Raw genomic sequence first — 21,079 nt, forward strand, 5'->3', positions numbered from 1 at the left:
CCACCCACAGAATAGAAGGAAATATTTGCAAATTATATATCTGATAAAGGGTTGCTATCAAAAACATATAAAGAACTCCAATATCTCCATAACAATCCAATTAAAAAGTAAGCAAGGGATTTTATTGTTGGTTTGAATTGACCAATCTAGTCTTAGCCTGGGAACCTGAGAAACACTCCCCCAGGAACAGTAATAAATTTGATATGGATAAGATATTTTGTGCCTTGTGTCTTTTCTATATTATTTAAATTCAAACATCTGTGTTTAATGATAGGATACAACCAAAGTTGTATAGTTAAAATTGGAGTCCTCAATGGAAATAATAGAATTACTATGCATCACTAAACTAAGATTCAACTCTTGACACTCAATATAATTACAAGAGTTATCACCTCATATGATCCCTTATTATTATTTTTAAAAATTTGATTCCATTGAAAATAACGATGATAATAACTAACATTTATTGAGGTTTGTACTCTATGTCAGGCACTGTATGTATTCACTTAAACTTCACAACAGCCACAGGAGGTAGGTATTACTATTATCAGTTGCAGATATGAAAATTGAATTTTATATATAACTTGTCCTAGAAATGAGTGGAGCTGAAATTTGAATTCAGTCAATGTACTTCCTGAATTGTAATTACTGTCTTACCATTAGCCTGGGGATATTCTCTGATGTGTCCTCTTCTACTTACCTGTAAGCGTTTGCTCAGTAGGAGGTTTTATTAAACATTTTATAGATAATATACATCTTGCATATATTTTTATATAACTATTTTTGTACTAGTGATAAAAAGCAGTATGTTTGTAGATAGCACCTGTTCACCAGTATGAACTTGTATTTAGAAATTATCTGATGCTGAATCTTTTGGCTTTTGACTCAGAGGCTTTTGACACAGTTCTCTTTGATGCTCCAGAATCTGGTTTCATCCAGCACATTCTGCCTCCACCATGCCACCTAAATTCTACGTCAAAGAGTTGAAAGTTCTATACTTTCAACTCTTTGAGGTGTGTGGGGCCAGAACTTGGTGCATATCTGCACTGGTGCTGAGGACTGGCCTCCTGGACCTGTCTCCAAAAAAGATTGGTGATGATACTACCAAAGTATTTGGTGATTGGAAGGGTCTGAGGATTACAGTGAAATTGACCATTCAGAACAGACAGATTCAGATTGAAGGGGTACCTTCTGCTTCTGCCCTGATTATCAAAACCCTCAAGAAATTACCAAGAGACAAAAAGCAGAGAAACATTAAGCACAATGGAAATATCACTTTTGATGATATTTTCACATTACCCAACAGATGCATCACCAATCTTTAGACAGAGGGCTCTCTAGAAGCTTTAAAGAGATCTGGGTCTGAGGGCTGCAATATTGATGGCAGCCACCATCATGACACCATAGACATCGAGAGTGGTGCGATAGAATGCCCAGCTAGTTAAGAACTACAAACAAAAATATTTAATAAAGGATCATTTGACAGTAACAAAATTTGATATTATCCCACATTTTAAAAATTCTCCAATGATTAAAATGTTTTATAAAGAACTATTATCAACATATATTGCAATCTGGGATCACAATGAAATGGAATTTTATTTGTAAATGCCAACTTTAACCAGCTTATTAGTGTTATTATTTTAATAAAGATTGAATTATTATGATCAATGTAGAATTCTTTAATCCCCAACAAAATTAGTTCATTCTGGTGTATTCTACAGATAGTCAAAAATTCTGTAGATCTAAGACCAACATTTCAGATATTATCTTGTCTATTATTTTGAAGGTAACTAAAATATGCTTAAAGTGAGTAGTATATCAAAACATTTTATGTTAGAAATAATGTATATACTTGGGCCACCTTGGTGCCTTGGTTACTTGAGTGTCTGACTCTTGGTTTCAGCTCAGATCATGATCTCAGGGTCATGGTATTAAGCCCTTGGTCAGGCTTGCTTGAAATTCTCCCCCCTACCTCCTACTCACTCCCCTAGATTTGCACACACACACTCTCTCTAAAACAAATGAAATCTTTAAGAAATAATGTATATACCAATTTATTCCTTAATTGGGGAAAATAATTCATAGTATTTTTCTAATTTATAAATATTCTGCTCTAGAAGTCTGGAATTCTAATTCAAAAACAATACAAGCAAGAATTATAATCCAAAGAATCTGTTATTCATTGATTCATTGTGACAGATTGGATAAAATACATGGGATACAACATTTATAAAAATTGAAATTCCATTCTGTCTCTGATCTTAGTGACAATTAGACAAACATGCTAACATAATTTGTACTGCTCATAAGAGCACAGTGCTTTATATATCAGATTTTGCATTTATATTTTTACCATGAGTCTCCCATCTTAGTACAAAAAGAAATATAATGATTAATGGTATAAACCATCGGACTTCCAACTGAGATTAGCCAGTGTCTAGGAGTAACACAAACACATAAAGGTAACTGAGCAAAGAATTTTGCAAAAATCGACTTTCAGGTATTCAACTTTCATATACATTGCATTCTGCTACAATACGTGTTCCTAAAACAACCTAGCAGTGACTAGAAAAAGGGAAAATTATGTGCATTAAAATGGACATATGTTGTAGTGTGAACTATTTTCTGTAATAAAGACAGCCAGAATGTCATAAATAGAATTCTAATATTCAGCAAGAAAGGAATAAAAGCATGGCTACTGCCCAGGGAGGAATGCTACTGGTTTTACTTTTTATTGTTGTTTTAGTGATAAAGTGCTTGCAAAGTGTTGTTTCATAAAGTCATAAATCCTGCTCCCTCCTTTATGCAGTTCTAGGTTCCTGGCAGCTTGTACCTCCCCTAATGCTTACAGGTCCCATTGCAATCTGCATTATATCGAGGTCAGCAAGCCAGTATTTTCACTTTAATTTTCATTTTGGGGGTGTAATTTTACCATCCCTGTAGGAAGTCTAGAGCCATAAATGAGCTGCCTGCCTTTGGTAGTGAGTTTACATCTCAGCGTCCCAAGGATTTTGTTTGTTGTTGTCGTTTTATGTGTGTATTTAAATCTGTTATAGAATGATGCTAGTTTCAAGAGCACTGGTTCAACCCTATTACTCTAATAAACCCTGAGTATTTTAAGATTTTGCAGAATGCAAGGTTTTCATGGAATGCATTTATTCTACCATAGCAAAAATCCCCGTGTATGTTGTCCCCAAATAGTCTGCCCTGAATGACGAGTTGGTCCAGCAGCTTTGATATTTATTTCCCTTTTCCCATGTACTTTTACCCAGCCCCTGATCTCATTGCTTAAGGGAAAGTCATACCTCCCATCCATCTTGAATTCAATTCTGTTTTCCACTGACATTAAAACATATTTGAAACAGACTTACAGTCAAGCTGAAATACTGGTGTCAGGGATGGAACTAAACAATACCTAGTGAATGACATCGCAGGTTGTGGTAATGACAGAAGGTATGTTTTATAGATGGTTAAACCCACTGGTCCTCCTTCTTATAAGGCCAGTTAATAATTTTTGTTCCTAGAGCCAACAAATGGATCTCACTGATGAAATCTTCCTGAGAAAATTGTCACTTAAACACTTGGCTAGAAATGGAAGTGAAGAAATTTCACTTTTGAGCAACCATATTTCATTTTGTATTAGTGCCCAGGATGGGGTCAGAACAAGCAAAACTTAAGGTGAGAATCAACTAGTAAAAGGGCATTGACTACACAATGAGGCAAAGAAAATTCTAAGGAATTAAAAGACAATAAAAATAGAGGAGAACCACTACCTTTAGGGCTGGTGGAGAGTTAAAAAGAAAGGACCAAACTCAAACCTCTCACTAAGCCTACAATTCTGAGCCCACTGGGGAGTGAGGGGCTGGAGTCACTGGATGACAAAGTTTTGTAATGGGGTACAGGCAAAACCTCGGAAGAGTGGGCAAGCACTGGATCACCTTCTTGCTGTTGACAAAGCAGCTGCCTACAGGGATGCCAGAGACCTTGCTGCGAAACTGCCAGCTTGGTTGCTGCCAAATGTATCTGTATTAAGCAAAGACAGTCTGAGAAAACTGGAGGGGAGGAGAGTAGAAGACCATGCCGAAAATTACTCTAAAACACTGGCAGAAAAATGCTAGGCTGAATGAGAAAAGAAACTGTCCTGGTACAGTAGAGCACTGACTACAGAAAAGGGCTAGGAAGCATGTAATTTATGTAAAATATAGAGTTTTTTTTCTGTTTATGATATGAAAGGATTTTATTTAATTTAATGTTTTAGTTACATTCTAATACATTTTAGCCTTTTAATCTCTGAAAATCCAGTACAGATACAACTCTAAATGTGTCTAGTTTTTAGTATCTATGAATGCATCATATACAAGGAATAGCACTGTTCCCTCCATAGAAATTTTTAAAAATATTTTATTTATTTATTCATGAGAGAGAGAGAGACAGACAGACAGAGGCAGAGACACAGGCGGAGGGAGAAGCAGGCTCCATGCAAGGAGCCTGACGTGGGACTTGATCTCGGGTCTCCAGGATCAGCCCTGGGCTGAAGGCGGCGCTAAACCGTTGAGACACCGGGGCTGCCCTATAGCAATTTTTTAAACTGCATTTTATATATATTTTTATATGTGCATGTGTTTGCGTTTACATATACTCATTTTAAAACTTCTGAAACGACCTTGGGAAAAAATATATATATATTAACCAAACTTTTCACTAATTATGATCATAACTAATTTATGAAAGATAATCTTTGCTGCTGTTTTTAGAAAATATCTAAATGTATAGTAGATATATACTACCTGATGGAATGTTAGATAATATAATCATTTGAAAAATTTTAGGTCTTCTTTAGTTTTTGTCAAAAGTGCAATTATCAAATTGGAAACTTTACATAATTTTTTCTCTGGTACATTAAATAATTTTAGTCTGAAAATTATGCTGAAGTGAAAACCTCTTTAGTTTTAGTTAAAAATGGTCTAACACTGAAGTACTTGAGTTAATTCCTAAAACTTTAAATTGCTTTTGTAATTATATATTTTTCAAATTTTCATTGTTCTTTAAAGATTCCCACTTTTCTGATGTTGGGACTATCACTACTGTTCTATTTTCTTTATAATTCTTCCTAACGTCATGATGCAGTCTGAATTTTTGAAGAATATCCTCAAATTGAGATTATTCACCACAAAATGCATATGCTACTTTGTGATCTGCATTTCTGCATTATTAAAGCTTATCATGTTTTCTCTAAAGAGTGTTGGGTAAGGAAAGGCCTAGGAGTAAAAACAATCATGTTATGAACCTATTCTACCTAGTAACTGTGTGAATTAGGAGTTGATATACTCTATTTGTGCCTGATTTTTGTCACTTATAAATTGGTGAACCGTTTTTGATAGTGTCAGAATTAAATGACATAATCACTTTAAAAACTGGACTCAATAAATGATAGCTATTATTATATATCCCCCAAACCATTCTTCATACTGTTATATTATATGAATATACATATAGTTCAGTTTATTAATTTAGCTAATATTTATTGAATGTCTATTATTCCAGGTATTGTACAGTGCACCATTCTGCATCTCTTTCACAGTCAAGTGGATCACTGGTCAGATGCTCTGTTGTGTGGGATTTCATGCTTATGGACTGGGCATTTCATAAATAAGCCCACAGATGATTGTGGGTGACCCTTTATGGACTAAGAATGCAAATCTAGATTCAGAATAGGTATCTGACCTTGTGAGAACAAAATACTGGATCTTCCATGACAGCAAATGCCCAATGTATTCAATATGTTGCCAAGTGGATTTTTTGCCTCTCCAAGTAGTAAGTAGTAGTGTTGTATCACTTTCTCAGCATTGAGCTTCATTGCAGACAGATTGGACACTCAGAAGTATCTGTGGCTAGATTGAACTTCATAAGCGGAAATCTGTGCTTTCCAGACCATATATAACCTTTATTTCTGGTACTTTGGCCACTCCGTTAACATGCTCATGTACTAGTTCTATTGTTGAATAATGGTAAAGACCAAGAAGATTTAAGACGGGCAAAATATTAATAGAAGGATATGGCAGTGATGGGTAAAAAATAGGAAGCAGGCATGCGCAGAATGAATCTTCAGAAGGCACTGCATATCTACTAACTGTGAAATTAGTAAGGTAGTAAAGGTCAACTAGACAGGACATGTCTTATCCTGAAGTACACCTTTAAGAACATTTTGGCCAGGATAAAAGGGAGCCTTTTTGGTATGCTGAAAATGCCCCCCCCCACCCAAATATCAGGCCCAATCCTGGAACCTATGGATGTTACATTATATGGTAAAAGATACAATAAAATTAAGGATCTTGAACTGTAGACATTATCTTAAAAACGCATGCAATCCGATGTGTCCTTATAAGACTGGTAGAGGGAGATTTCACACAGAGAAGACCACACAGAAAAGAAGGCAACGTGACGACGAAGACTGGGATTGGAATGATGCAACCACTAGTGTCAAGATGCCAACAGTCACTAGAAGCTGGAAGAAGCAAAGAATGGATTCTTCTCTAGAGCATCCAGAGAAAACACTCCTTTGCAGACTCCTTGATTACAGCTCAGTGCCTCTGATTTCAAAATTCTGGCATCTAGAACTGGTTGAGAAAGAATTTCAGTTGTTTAGAGCCACATTTCTGGCCATCATTATAGGCAACAAATACAGTTCTCAAGCCAGAGTTGTACAGTAGAGGAGGTCCACATAATACAAGAATGAATCTGCATGCGTATGATACCATGCTCAGTCATTGCCTGGAAGCACCCTGGGGGAAGTGTGGCTTGGCATGAATGCAACAGTGGATCAAGGAAGGCAGCAAAGAACCTGCCAGTCAATTGCCTTTTCCAGAATAAGAAAAGAAAACGGCACATTTCTATCATAACCAAATAAAAGGTAGACTTTACTTTTTTTTTTTTAATTGAAGCATAGTGACGTACAAGATTATATTGGTTTCAGGTGTATAATAAAATGATTTGATTTGACAGTTATACACATTACAAAATGGCCACAACAATAAGTCTAGTTACCCTTTGTCATCACACGTAATTATTGTATCATTACTATAGTCCCTATGCTGGAATTTATTCCCTGTGGCTTATTTATTTTATAACTGAAATTATACCCTTTCTAATTCTCTTCACCTATAGCATCTACCTATGCAATTTCACACTCTCTGGCAACCATCAGTTTTGTTCTCTGTATATATAAGTCTGTTTCTGATTTGTTTGACTTGTTTTTTCGATTCCACATATGGGTGAAATCATATGCTATTTGTATTACTGGGTCTGACATATTTCACTTACCATAACACTCTCTAGGTCCATGTATGTTGTCACAAAGAGAATTTCCTTCATTTTTAAGTCTAATATTCTATCTTTGCGTAAAATATCCTTTATCCATTCACCTATTGATGGGCACAAGTTGCTTCCATATCCTGCCTTTTGTAAGTAATGCTGTGATGAACAGAAGGGTGCATAAATCTTTTTAAATTAGCATTTTCTATTTCTTCAAACACCCAGAAATGGTATTGATAGATAGTATGATAGTTCTATTTTTAACCTTTAAAGGAACCTCTGTAGGATTTTCCATAAGGTTATACCAGTTTACAATCCCACCAGTAAATAGTGTATGAGTGTTCCCTTTTATCCACAGTCTCACCAATACTTGTTATTTGTTGTCTTTTTTGATTCCAGCCATTCTGACAGGTAGAAAGTTTATTATTTTCCAGATAAATGTTACATATATGGAATTTGGCCATCTTCAAGGTAAAGCAACAAGCGCCAATCAGGGCAGCCCCGATGGCCCAGCAGTTTAGCAATGCCTGCAGCCTGGGGTGTGATCCTGGAGACCCTGGATGGAGTCCCATGTCGGGCTCCCTGCACAGAGGCTGCTTCTCCTTCTGCCTGTGTCTCTGCCTCTCTCTCTCTCTCTCTCTCTCTCTCTGTGTGTGTGTGTCTGTCATGAATAAATAAATAAAATCTTTAAAAAAAAACTATAAAAAAAAGAGCCAATCAAAGGAAAAAGCACTGGTATACATAACACCTTCTCTGAGCATAAATAATATACAGAATATTAATAAATATATTGGATGCCCATTATATCAAAATGAAAGAAACCCTACAACTAAAAAAATGGAAGAAGACATAATTTATAATGCTTGATGAGAATACTTAATATAAAAAATATAGGTTGAGGGGTGCCTGGCTGGTTCAGTCAGTGGAGCATGAAACTCTTGATCTGGGCATCATGAATTCAAGTCCCACGTCAGGCATAGGGCTATTTAAAAAAATATATAGATTGAAGCTAAAGTGGGTGGAAACATATTTAGAGAATGGCTAATATATAGCTATCTAAACATCCAATTTAAGAGTCAAAAAATTTAATGGAAGGAATAAAAGGAAAATATAAAAATAATGAATGAGAGAGCAAATATAAACTAGATGAATTTTTTTGTCTTTTTAGCAAACAAAATAGCACAAGCATCTAGAAATATAATTCAATAAAATATTAAGACAGGAAATGTTAAGAATAAGAAAACATAGCTGCCAATGCTGGCGAGCTTGATTAAAAATCTTATGGATAACATTATGCTAATATATTTAAAAATTTAGTTAAAATTAGTATCTTCTTACAGAAAATACCACTTACCTAACCTGACTCTAGAAAAAAAATAGAAAAAATGTATTATACAGTGTGCCCAGGTTGAGTTTATGTAAGAAATAATTTTATTAATATGTCACTATGATTTAATATAATAAAAAAAGATAAAGACAGAGACAAAATTTTCTATGTCAAAGAAGGTAAGTCTTTATCAGAAAGACAAAGGTGCCCACAAACTAATAACTCCACTGGCTTAGAGATAATAGCCAATACAACAAAAAAGAAAAATAAATAAAACGTGTTAACACTGCAAAGAAAAAACAACTTTGACATTATTTTTGAATTATACTTAAGATCAAATGGAACTAACTTAACTTCCGTTTATAAATGTGATTTCAAAGTAAATATATGAAAAGTAAAATTTTAGGTTAATTGTATTAGTATCTTTGATAGTGAAATTCAAAGCACCTAGAGAGTGCAAAACCAATTTGTTTTTCCTGATTTTCATTGAGATTAGGAAGCTTAAAATTAAATTGCTGATTTCCATTTATTTTTTTTTTTTAGGTAGAAAACCTTAATCTAGTATTATTTTGATCCCACAAAATTTCTTAGGCCTCACTTATGTCTTAAATTTTGTCTTATGCTATAGAATTTTAATTTTCAGTTCGTTGAATATGAAATATTAATAGTGATTTTAATTGTTATGAGATTATATTAATATGTTTAATCAGAGGCAGAAGTTTGAAAATGTGAATTACATGTTTAAAAGAAGTAAAAAAAAATAAAAATTTCAAGTGAGAACAACAGAAAATAAAAATCAGCAAAAAAGTGTATGTCCTGTACAAAAAATCTTCACAATGGAAGATGGAGTTTTGCAGTGACAATTGGATGTGCAATCTGCAAATGGCATATTATAAAGCTATCAAATTATCTGTTGTGGTGAACTTACAAATCATCATGTTCTATTATATAATCTGGAAGAATCCTTGGTGTGTTCCCCTATGGCTTCATTGTAGGTATACATTTATACATTCCATATGTAATCTAATTCTTTATCAGGCCTTATTTATCCAAAGCTAGAAAAAATACAGCTTTTATAAGTCTAGTTGAGTTTGGCTGCTAAAGGCCAAATGCTAATTTTCCCCAAGCAATTATGAATTAATGTCAGAGGCTTGTCATGAACAGCAGGTGAGCAGGTGACTGAGCAGTTGTGACAAGCTTGTCAAACTAAACAATTGTGAAGAAATGTTAATAAGCTCCGCTTAACGTTGTTTTATAATGTATAAAAGAACTGTGACATGCCATTCTTACAACAACACTGACAGAATGCTGGGTTTTGTTGTTGTTGTTACAAATGTGCTTACACAATGTCTCTTGAAGGTTAATGAGAGCATTTTCATTAACTGAGCTCTTAAAATTAGATAAAGAATATATCCCAAGGCTTATAATGCAAGAAATTTTAAAATAGTTGTTAAAATGATTGTTACATACAATCACAAATGCAAATTTTTTTCACTGTTTTCTTAGGTAGAGATTTTAAGGGTGATCACAAAATGAATAATGATGATACATAACACAGTAACATTTAATTACATATGCTATTTTGTATAAAATAAATATTTCTTTACAAGACTAGTCCAGGCTCATATGTCATAAAAGGGTATTCAAGTTCATCAATCTATTATGAAAAAAAAATGCTTTAGCAGCTTTAGAATAAATAGAATATGGTTATAAAGCATTAAAGTGATCGTTTTTTTAGAAAATGATAGAACTGGAAGTACATAAGTGACATTCTCTTTGAAGTAATGTTCTTTAGCCAACGCAGAAAGTCCCAATGTGGCAATAGAAATAACAAACAAAAGTGAGAAAACGATAAGTGTGTTTACTATAGTATAGTATAAATATATGAATAAATAAATATCTGACATATAGCTAGATAATAAATCTGTTGCCATAAACTTTGCCCCCTTCCCAAATATTTTTTCTGGTAGCTACAAAATCCTGGAGTTAGCAAACTGGTTTATGAAAATACGAATACATACACTATGTTTCCTCTTCTAGAAAAAATATACATTTCTAAGTCCTTTTTAATATTCTCTTTCATCTCTTTAAAGATCTGCTAAATGTGTATATACATGTGTTACATAAGAATATTCTATATAATGTAGGTTTGGTGGCATGTTACATAAAATTTCACCGTTATTGCATGATACAATACATGAAAACACCTTCACTAAATTGAATATATATTTCTTTTAACCAAATTATGGCTTGTTTACCTAAAAGCACTAACATGTAACATCCATTCATAGTATATGTGCACATAAATAATAAATATCACATTAATCCTCTAAATACAGCAATATCTGAATCTTAGAGAATGATCAGGATTTGATGGAAAAAGAAGCATACAAATGAATACTCAGGCTAACATGTCCACAGGGAAGGAAGATGAGGTAAAAATGTGTCCTGATGCCCAGAAAGAAATCAAATTATTTAAAGACTGGAGAGAATGGTCATAACAAATAGGCAAGTCAGGGCATCTGTGGGTTGCATTTTTGTGTTTTATGTAACGAACATAGAGAAAAAGGTTTTATCTTGAGTTCCCATGGATGCATAGTAATGATCCAATTGTCATTAATATTGATCTAATTTTTAAACATCAGAAGCAATTTATTTGAAGTCATAAGGGTTTGTATCTCCTCCACAATAGATGCTAAATCAACTTTTAAAAGTAATCCTTTGCATCTGTTTCTCTGTATTGTGGAAATCAAAATACATTTACTCACTAAAGAAAATATGTTGGTAGTCTGATGCACCGTTCCTCCAGATAAAAATATTTAATGTTTTACACATATTTCAAAAATAATATGAAGAATTTCTATATAGGTCGTGAAAGTCTCCCTTTATTGATATCAAGCAATCTCATGGAAGCTGATAGGAATGTGCCACTGTGGTATGTAATGCTTTTTTCTGATTTTCTTAGGAAATGTAAACTCCGGCCCCTGCAGCATGAGGCCATCTTATTTAAAGAATAGTTTCTAGATAGTATTTTCTGGTTTTATTAATCCCTTCCTCTTCTTTCTTTGGTGTTCACTTTGGGGTCACTCTTATATTAAGTGGTGGAATATTTTAATATTTTTAAAATTTTATTTATGAGAGACACAGAGAGAGGCAGAGACATAGGCAGAGGGAGAAGCAGGCTCTTTGTGGGGACCCTGATGAGGGACTAGATCCCAGAACCCTCAGGATCACGATCTGAGCCAAAGGCAGGTGCTCAGCACCTGAACCACCCAGCTGCCCCATAATTTAATATTTCTGAACAATAGTGTCAGAAAACGTTTTGCTCAGTCACCAGCTATTAATGGTCAGTAAACCTTTGTGTTTTCTAGTCTGCTTTATAATTTCTTTGCATGGCTGACATATTTTGATAACAGTTATAGTTTCACAAAAAGAATGCAAGTTTTCCCTTTTTTGCAGCCTGTGGAAAAGTTTATGTAGCATGTAAAATACAGAGTTATGAAAAATTTATAGTTCATCTGCAATAAACTGTAGACCTGGTAATTTTGTTTACACAGATACACAAATATTCCTGGCCAGAATATTCACCAGTGCTTTTGAAAATACTGATTCCAAGGTCCCATCTTCCTTACTAGGTCAGAATCTCCAGGAGAAAATTTCCAAGTATTTCTGAGGATTCATGTGATTAGGATAATTTGGGAACTACTTGGGTAGGTATTTATCAGTATGAACTTTACATTTTTAATGTTAATAAATGCTAACATTTGTGTTTTCTTAGAGAATCGGTCACTTCTTTTAAGTTTTCAAGCATTTAACATATAATTTTGTTTTCCATGGTTTGTTTAGTCTTCCCAGATTTGCAAATGTATCTCTTTTTTCATTTGGTACACTCATAAACTGCAGTATATTTAAACTATGGGAGATAATTTTCAGTAGTGTTCTTTTTATAATTCAGTTTCGTTTACTACTATGTATAAGATCCTTCTTATAGTTTTCCAAAGATTTTATTCTTCTCATTTCCATGAATTAGATGCATGTTTCATTTTGTTTATTTTATATACTGGATGCTTTTAATATTATTTATAGATCTCATAAGTTTCAGTAAGTTGATTTCTTATTTTAAAACATTATAGCATTGTAATTTTTATTTTTCTTAATTTAAATTCAATTAGTTTCAGATATAGCTTTCAGTAATTCAGCAGTTGTGTATAACACCCAGTGCTCATCCCATCAATGTGTCCTCCTTAATTCCCATCATCCAGTTACCCCATTCCCCCCCACATGTCCTCTTCAGCAACCCTCAGTTTCTTTCCCAGAGTTATGAGTCTCTCATGGTTTGTCTTCCTCTGTTTTTTTCCCTTTCAGTTTTCCCTCCCTACCTGTATGGGCCCCTACACTATTTCTTATATTTCACATATAAGTGAAACCATATGATAATTCTCTTTCTCTAATTGATTTCTTTCACTCAGAATAATATCCTCCAGTTTCATCCACGTCAATGTGAATGGTAGGTATTCATCCTGTCTGATGACTAATATTCCATTGCATATATATACTACATCTTCTTTATCTGTTCATCTGTTAAAGGACATCTGGCCTCATTCCACAGTTTGGGTATTGTAGACATTGCTGTTGTGAACATTGGGGTTCAAGTGCCCCTTCATTTCATTACATCTGTATCTTTGGGATAAATACCCAGTAGTGCAATTGCTGGGTCATAGGGTAGTTTTATTTTTAACTTCTTGAGGAACCTCCACACTGTTTCCCAGAGTGGCTGTACCCAGTTTGCATTCCTACCAACAGTGTAAGAGGATTCTCCTTTCTCCACATCCTCTCCAACATTTGTTGTTTCCTGTCTTGTTAATTTTAGCCATTTTAACTGGCATAAAGTGGTATCTCATTACAGTTTTGTTTCCCTGATGCTGAGTGATGTTGAGCATCTTTTCATGTGTCTGTTGGCCACTTGTATGTTTTCTCTGGAGAAATATCTGTTCATATTATTTTGTTTTAATATGAACTTAAATTGTTCATGCTCACCTAACAATTTTTTACATATTTAGGACTTGTTTATTTTAAATTTTATTAGGGATCCCTGGGTGGTGCAGCGGTTTGGCGCCTGCCTTTGGCTCAGGGCGCGATCCTGGAGACTCGGGATCGAATCCCACGTCAGGCTCCCGGTGCATGGAGCCTGCTTCTCCCTCTGCCTATGTCTCTGCCTCTCTCTCTCTCTCTCACTGTGTGCCTATCATAAATAAATAAAATTAAATTTAAAAATAAATAAATAAATTTTATTAAAACATGGCTTAAAATACTTAAAAATTTCTATTTGCAGGATTTATGCATCATGTGTCATTCAATTCATCATATATATATATATGCATTCACAAATATATATGCACAAGCATGTGTGTATACATGCCATATTTATTTATTGCAAATATAAACTGCAATGAATACATTTTCTCATTTTGTTACTGTTATATATTATATGAAAAAATTTTAGTTTATTTTGATGCTATTATATTATATATAATACTTTTTTATTCTACATTGAACCAGTAAATTAAGATCCTCTCTTGTTTTATTCTACTTATTTTTTTATTTCAAAATTCAACTTTTTGACTTGTGGTTGTTTCCCAGCAATTGATTATCAAATGCGATCCTCTTAATGATTTTGTGTGCTTCAAAAATAGAGCTCATTTTGTCTGTGGAAAAATCTTTACTCACTATTCAGACTTTAGATATAAATCTCTTTCCAGTTGGCACAAAATCTACCTGGGAGTGTGTGTTAATATGCCTTTACTTATCTTTACTGATGGAGTATAGTTGCTATAAAGCTGATTGTCTTTTATGTTGCCCCTTTTCTAGTCATACCAAAAGCTGTTACTTGCAAACATAATGAGTGTACTGTGTCTTCACTGAGAACCATATCCACTGCCACTTTGCCATGTGTATGTACATATATCTTCTTTTAGTGCCATATGTGCTGTCATTTTACAGTGGCAGATAGTTTCAACTTCTATAGCCAGCCCAAACATTCTGCTTGCATTATACCAAACCGGGAATATTGTAATCTTTCCACCCCCCCACCCCGAGTAATCAATCTAGTCTATAAAATTCATGTCTCTGCTCAGTTACTCTAGATCAATAATGATCAGTACCCTCTTTCCTTAACTTAGACAAATTGCAATGATCTTAGGAAACTTTATACATGTTGTTTATATTTTACATGTTATTTATTTTATTAGGTATATGGGATTTCATTTTCTCATTCTTGTTTGCTGTTTCAGAATATTCAAATGATTGAGATTTCTTTATTGTACTTCTTTGAAATTGGAGTCTAGCAGGTTGGAATTCTGTAATTTTAAATACTGATTTAAAGAAGAGGAAAAGAAGAAAAAAGCTAGTTAGTGTCTGGTGTTGGATAAGAATTTGGGTTTACTAGATCTAATATTCAAATATATTTCCTAATGTGACACTATGTTTTCTTCAAGATAGTACTTGTGACCCTTCCCAGTTTTGTAATAATATATATATATATATATATATATATTCTGTTAAATAGTTTAAATTAATAATAAATTAAATTAATAATTTAATTAAATTAATTATTATTAAAAATTAAATTAAATTAAAAAATAAATTAAATAAATAAATAAATCCATTAAATAGTTATGCATATCATGTTATTAAAGTAATACCATCAAAGCATTGCAGCCCATCATGAAATTACTAGGGGTAACTCAAAGTCAAAAAGTTTATCTTTCAAAAAAATATTCTGATAACTCTGATCAATGATTTTAATTTTTGGAATTATAAAGATACTTTCACTCCCTGCAGAGTGTCCATTTCCCATTTCAATAGTGGTTTTTCGGCTTTCATTTTGTTATGTACTCCCTGGCCATACAACACATGTCCCTCTTTTCACTTATTTATTTATTCATTCATCCATTTATTCGCTCATTTATGAGACACACATGGAGAGAGAGGCAGAGAAACAGACAGAGAGGAGAAGCAGGCTCCCATGCAGGGAGCATGATGTGAGACTCAATCCCGGGACTCTGGGATCACACCCTGAGCCAAAGGCAGATGCTCAACCACTGAGCCACTCAGGCATCCCTCCATGTCCCTCTTAAAGCAGGTTTTTGCCCCATATCCAGAGACAGAACTTACTCTTAAGGATAAGACTTTTTTTCTTTGCTAGTGATTTATGAAAGGAACTCAGAATTAAGAGAATTGGATGATGGCATCATACTCCACAAGGGACTATTTCAGATAATTATGTGCTCAATTCAGTCCAATTAAATAGAAGTATTCTAGAGAGATTGCAGATTCTTCATGTATTTTCTGTTAAAGATTGTTGCTAAATACTGCAAGAGATAGCTTTTTCTCTGTATAATATCAATACCTGTATGAAGAACTGCAACCATTTTACTTCCAGACAAAACTGAAACTGCAAAGAAGCCAAGGACAGAACTGAGAGATTTGCAGAAAGAGGCTGAAGCCATAACTGACTGATCACTGGTAGGCCATCTCTCCAACCGTGGACTCTTTCAGTTAAATATATCAGTTTGCCCTCTTTATTGATGAACCAGGGTAGTTTTCTGTCATATTAATCAAAACCACATTAACTTAAATGTGAATGCATGTTTATTAAAAGATAAGGTAAGTTTAATATATTTCAAATAGTCTACATTTGCCTGAAAGTAATTCTGCATATATATTATCAGAGGCCCATTCTTCCAAAATCATTTCAAAATACATAAATAATTTGACCCTTTGTTAGACTTTTAAGTGACATTAAAATGAAGCATATTATTGAAAATGTTTTCAGTCTTTCCCAAGGAAAATAAAATGTCTGAATCACTGAGATTTTTTTTTCTATTGAAGTATAGTTAATATACAATAATAGTTTGAGGTGTGATTCAACATTTATATACATTATAAAATCACAATAAATTTAGCATCTGTAACTATACAAAGTCATTATGTTATTGACTATATTCCCTATGCTGTACTTTACATCCACATTATTATTATTATTATTAATTTATTTTTTTAGAGAGTGAGAGTAAGTGGGGGGATGGGGAGGAGGGACAGAGGGAGAGGGAGAGAAAAAATCTGAAGCAGACTCTACGCCCAGAGTGGAGCCTGTTGTGGGGCTCAGTCTCTTGACCCTGATATCATGAACTGAGATGAAATCAAGTCGGATGCTAAACTGACTGAGCCCCTACATTATCTATTTATAATTTATAACTGGAAATCTTTACCTTTTAATCCCCTTGACCTATCTTATCCATTCTCCACTTTCGTGTCCTTTGGCAACCATGAGTATTTCCTTGTATTTTCAAGTCATTTTGGTTTTATTTTGCTTGTTCACTTGTGTTGATATTCTACATATAACTGAAATCATCTTGTATCTGTTCTTTTTCTTATTTCACTTAGCATAATATGCTCTAAGTCTATCCATGTTATCACATATGGCAAGATTACATTTGTGTTTATGGCTAAGTAATATTCCTGTGTCTTTGTGTATCAGATCTTTTTTAATTCATCTGTTTGGACACTTGGGTTGCTTCTATATCTCAATTGTAAGTAATATTTACAATAAACATGGTGGGGGGAATCTATTTGAATAAGCACCCAGAAGCAGAATTGTTAGATCTTTTTTTTTTTTTTAATTTTTATTTATGATAGCCACAGAGAGAGAGAGAGAGAGGCAGAGACACAGGCAGAGGGAGAAGCAGGCTCCATGCACCGGGAGCCCGATGTGGGATTCGATCCCAGGTCTCCAGGATCGCGCCCTGGGCCAAAGGCAGGCGCCAAACCGCTGCGCCACCCAGGGATCCCAGAATTGTTAGATCTTAATGATAGTTCTACTTTTAATCTTTTGAGCAACCTCCATAGTTTTTTCTCATAGTAGCTGCACCAATTTCCTTTCCCACCAACATTGCACAGGGGTTCTGTTTTATTCACATCCTTGTAAACATTTGTTGTTTATTTGTGATATTAGCTATTACTAGGTTTATTTCTAGAATCTTTATTCCACTGTCTATGTATCTGTTTTTGTGCTAATAAAAATGTGTTTTGTTTACTATGGCTCTGCAGTACAATTGGAAATAAGGGAGAGTGATACCTCCACCTTTGTTCTTGTTTCTCAAGATTGCTTTGGCTATTCAGGGTCTTTTGTGACTCCATACAAATTTTAGGGCTATTTGTTCTAATTCTGTGAAAAATGCTATTGGTGTTTTGATAAGTATTGTATTAAATCTGTAAATTACATTAAGAGGTCTGAACATTTTAATAATATTAATTCTTCAAATCCATGAGCATGATACATCCTTCCATTCATTTGTTTCATATTCAATTTCTTTCATCAATATCTTGTACTTTTCAGGATACAGGTCTTACACATGCTCAGTTAATTGTATTCCTAGCTATTTTATTCTTTTTGATGTAAATGTAAATGGGATTGTCTCCTTTTTAAAAAAATAATATTCTTTTTTTAATATTTTTTATTTATTTATTGATGTGTGTGTGTGTGTGTGTGTGAGAGAGAGAGAGAGAGAGAGGCAGAGACACAGGCAGAGGGAGAAGCAGGCCCCATGCAGGGAGCCCAACATGGGACTGGATCCCGGGTCTCCAGGATCAGGCCCCGGGGCTGACGGTGGCGCTAAACCGCTGGGCCACTGGGGCTACCCCGGATTGTCTCCTTTTTAATGTATTCTTATTTTTATTGAAGTATGATTAGCATATCGTGTTGTTCAGGTGTACAGTATAGTTATTTGACAGTTCTATGCATTACTCAGCTCTTAAAATAATAGGAGTACTCACTGTCTGTCACCAGACATTCTAGAATGTTGTCAATTATATCACCTATGTTGCCTATTCATCTCCATTATCTATTTTATAACTGGAAGTTTCTACTTCTAATCTATTTTTTCTATTTCACCCATTCCACACTTTCTTCCCCTCTGGCAACAACCAGTTTTTTCTCTCTATTTAAGTGTCTGTTTTTTTATTATTATTATTTATTCACAAGAGACAGAGAGAGAGGAAGAGACATAGGCAGAGGGAGAAGCTGGCTTCCCACAAGGAGCCAGATGTGGGACTCCATCCCAGATACCAGGATCACACCCTGAGCCAAAGGCAGACACTCAACCGCTGAGCTACCTAGGCACCCCGTCTAATTATTTGTTTATTCCACATATAAGTAAAGCATATGATATTTATCTTTGTCTGAATTACTTCACTTAGCATAATACCCTCTGGGTTCGTCCATGTTTTCACAAATGGCAAGATCTCATTCTTTTTTTATGACCGTAATATTCTATACACACATAACATACACATAGCACATCTTTATACACGCACCTGTCAATGGACAACACGGGATAGTTCTCTATTATATCCCTCCCTTTTTTTGTTTAGTTTTGCTATGACCTTGGTTCCCAAGGTCTCCTTCCCTCCTATACTTTTTGAATATGGGCTTCTCTTACAATTAACTATAGATGTACTGTTCAGCGAGTCTTCAGGTCATTTTCAGAGTTAGTTGCTGAGATATAGATGTTATGTCTGTGAGCTCTGCATCCTCCTCCTATTCAATCTTCCTACCTCCTTGAGCAATAAAGTCTGGGGTTGTTTTCTTAATTTCTCTTTCTTCTAGTTTCTTATTAGTGTGCAGAAACACAACTAACTTTTGTTTATTAATTTTATATTCAACTTTACTGAATTCATTTTTTTTTTAGTTGTAATTGCTTTTTGGTGTAATCATTGGGTTTTCTATATAGAGTATCATGTCACCTGCAAATAGCAACTGTTTTATTTGTCAATTTGGATGACATTTATTTATGTTTCTTGTCTGATTGCAGTGTCTACATCTTTAGTACTATGTTCAGTAAAAGTAGCAAGGATGGGTGTGTTCATCTGGCTCCTGATCTTAGAAAAAACCTCTTAGCTTTTCACCATTGAATATAACGTTAGCTGTGGGCTTATTGTATATGACCTTTATTATGTTAATATATGTTTCTTCTATGCCTATTTCATTGAATATTTATTGTAAATGAATGTTGAATTTCGTCAAATGCTTTTTCTGCATCTATTGGCATGATCATATTATTTTAATATATTCTCTGAGTTGATTTGTAGATTTTAGCCATCTTTGCATCCCAAGGAGAAAAAAATCCCACTTGATTATAACATATGCTCCTTTTAATGTCTCGTTTTATTAACTTTGTTAATATTTTGTGGAGGCCTTTTGCATCTACTTTCATTGGGAATATTGGACTTGCACATGTGTGTGTACATGTGTTTATGTGTGATGTCTCTGTTTAGTTTTAGCTAGCCTTGCAAAATGAATTTGGAGACATTCCTTTGGGTTTTTTTTTGGGGGGGCGGTTAATTTGAGAAGAATAGGTACATTTTTTAAATTTCATTTTATTTAAATTCAATTAATTAACATGTAGCATAGTATTAGTTTCAGAGGTAGAGTTCAGAGATTCATCAGTTACATATGTCACCATTCCTCATTAGCATCATGTGCCCTCCTAAAGCCTGTCACCTAGTTACCCCATCCTCCCCCATCCACCTCCCCTGAGAAAAGTAGGTACTATTTAAATATTTGGTAGAATCCATTTATGAAGCCATCGATCTTGTCCTGGACTTTTGTTTTTTGGGCATTTTTTATTACACGTTCAATTTTATTGCTAGTAATTGGTCTGTTCAGATTTCCTATTTCTATCTTTAAAAAAAAGATTTTAGGGATCCCTGGGTGGCGCAGCAGTTTGGTGCCTGCCTTTGGCCCAGGGCGCGATCCTGGAGACCCGGGATCGAATCCCACGTCGGGCTCCCAGTGCATGGAGCCTGCTTGTCCCTCTGCCTATGTCTCTGCCTCTCTCTCTCTCTCTCTCTCTCTCTGTGACTATCATAAATAAATAAAAATTTAAAAAAATAAAAAAAAATTATTTATTCATGAGAGACACAGAGAAGGAGAGGCAGGAACATAGGCAGAGGGACAAGCAGGCTCCATGCAGAGGGCCTGATGTGGAACTCAATCCTGGGACTCCAGGATCACACCCTGAGCTGAAGGCAGGCACCCAACCACCGAGCCACCCAGGCATCCCATCCTATTTCTCTCTGATTCAGTCTTGAAGGGCTGTATATTTCCACATAGCAGTCTCTCATAAACCTTCCTATTTCTGTGATGTTGTTTGTAACTTTGCCTCTTTCATTTCTCATTTTATTTTGACACTCTCTATTTTTTTATTGATGAGTTTGACTAAAGGCCTATCAATTTCATTTATCTTTTCAAAAAACCGGTTCTTAGTTTCACTGATCTTTTCTTTTTTGTACTCTGTTACATTTATTTGCACTCTGATCTTATTTCTTTTCTTCTGTAAACTTAGAGCTGTGTTTATTCTCCTTTTAGTTCCTTTAGGT

At 34.5% G+C, this 21,079-nt stretch overlaps 1 pseudogene; it reads left to right on the forward strand.

Annotated features, from left to right (window-relative positions):
- LOC121492712 overlaps positions 1-1,445 on the forward strand; it is a 67,364-nt pseudogene extending 65,919 nt beyond the window's left edge.
- The last annotated feature ends 19,634 nt before the right edge of the window (positions 1,446-21,079 follow it).

This window comes from Vulpes lagopus, chromosome 6, assembly GCF_018345385.1.
Source record: "Vulpes lagopus strain Blue_001 chromosome 6, ASM1834538v1, whole genome shotgun sequence".
NCBI lineage: Eukaryota > Metazoa > Chordata > Mammalia > Carnivora > Canidae > Vulpes > Vulpes lagopus.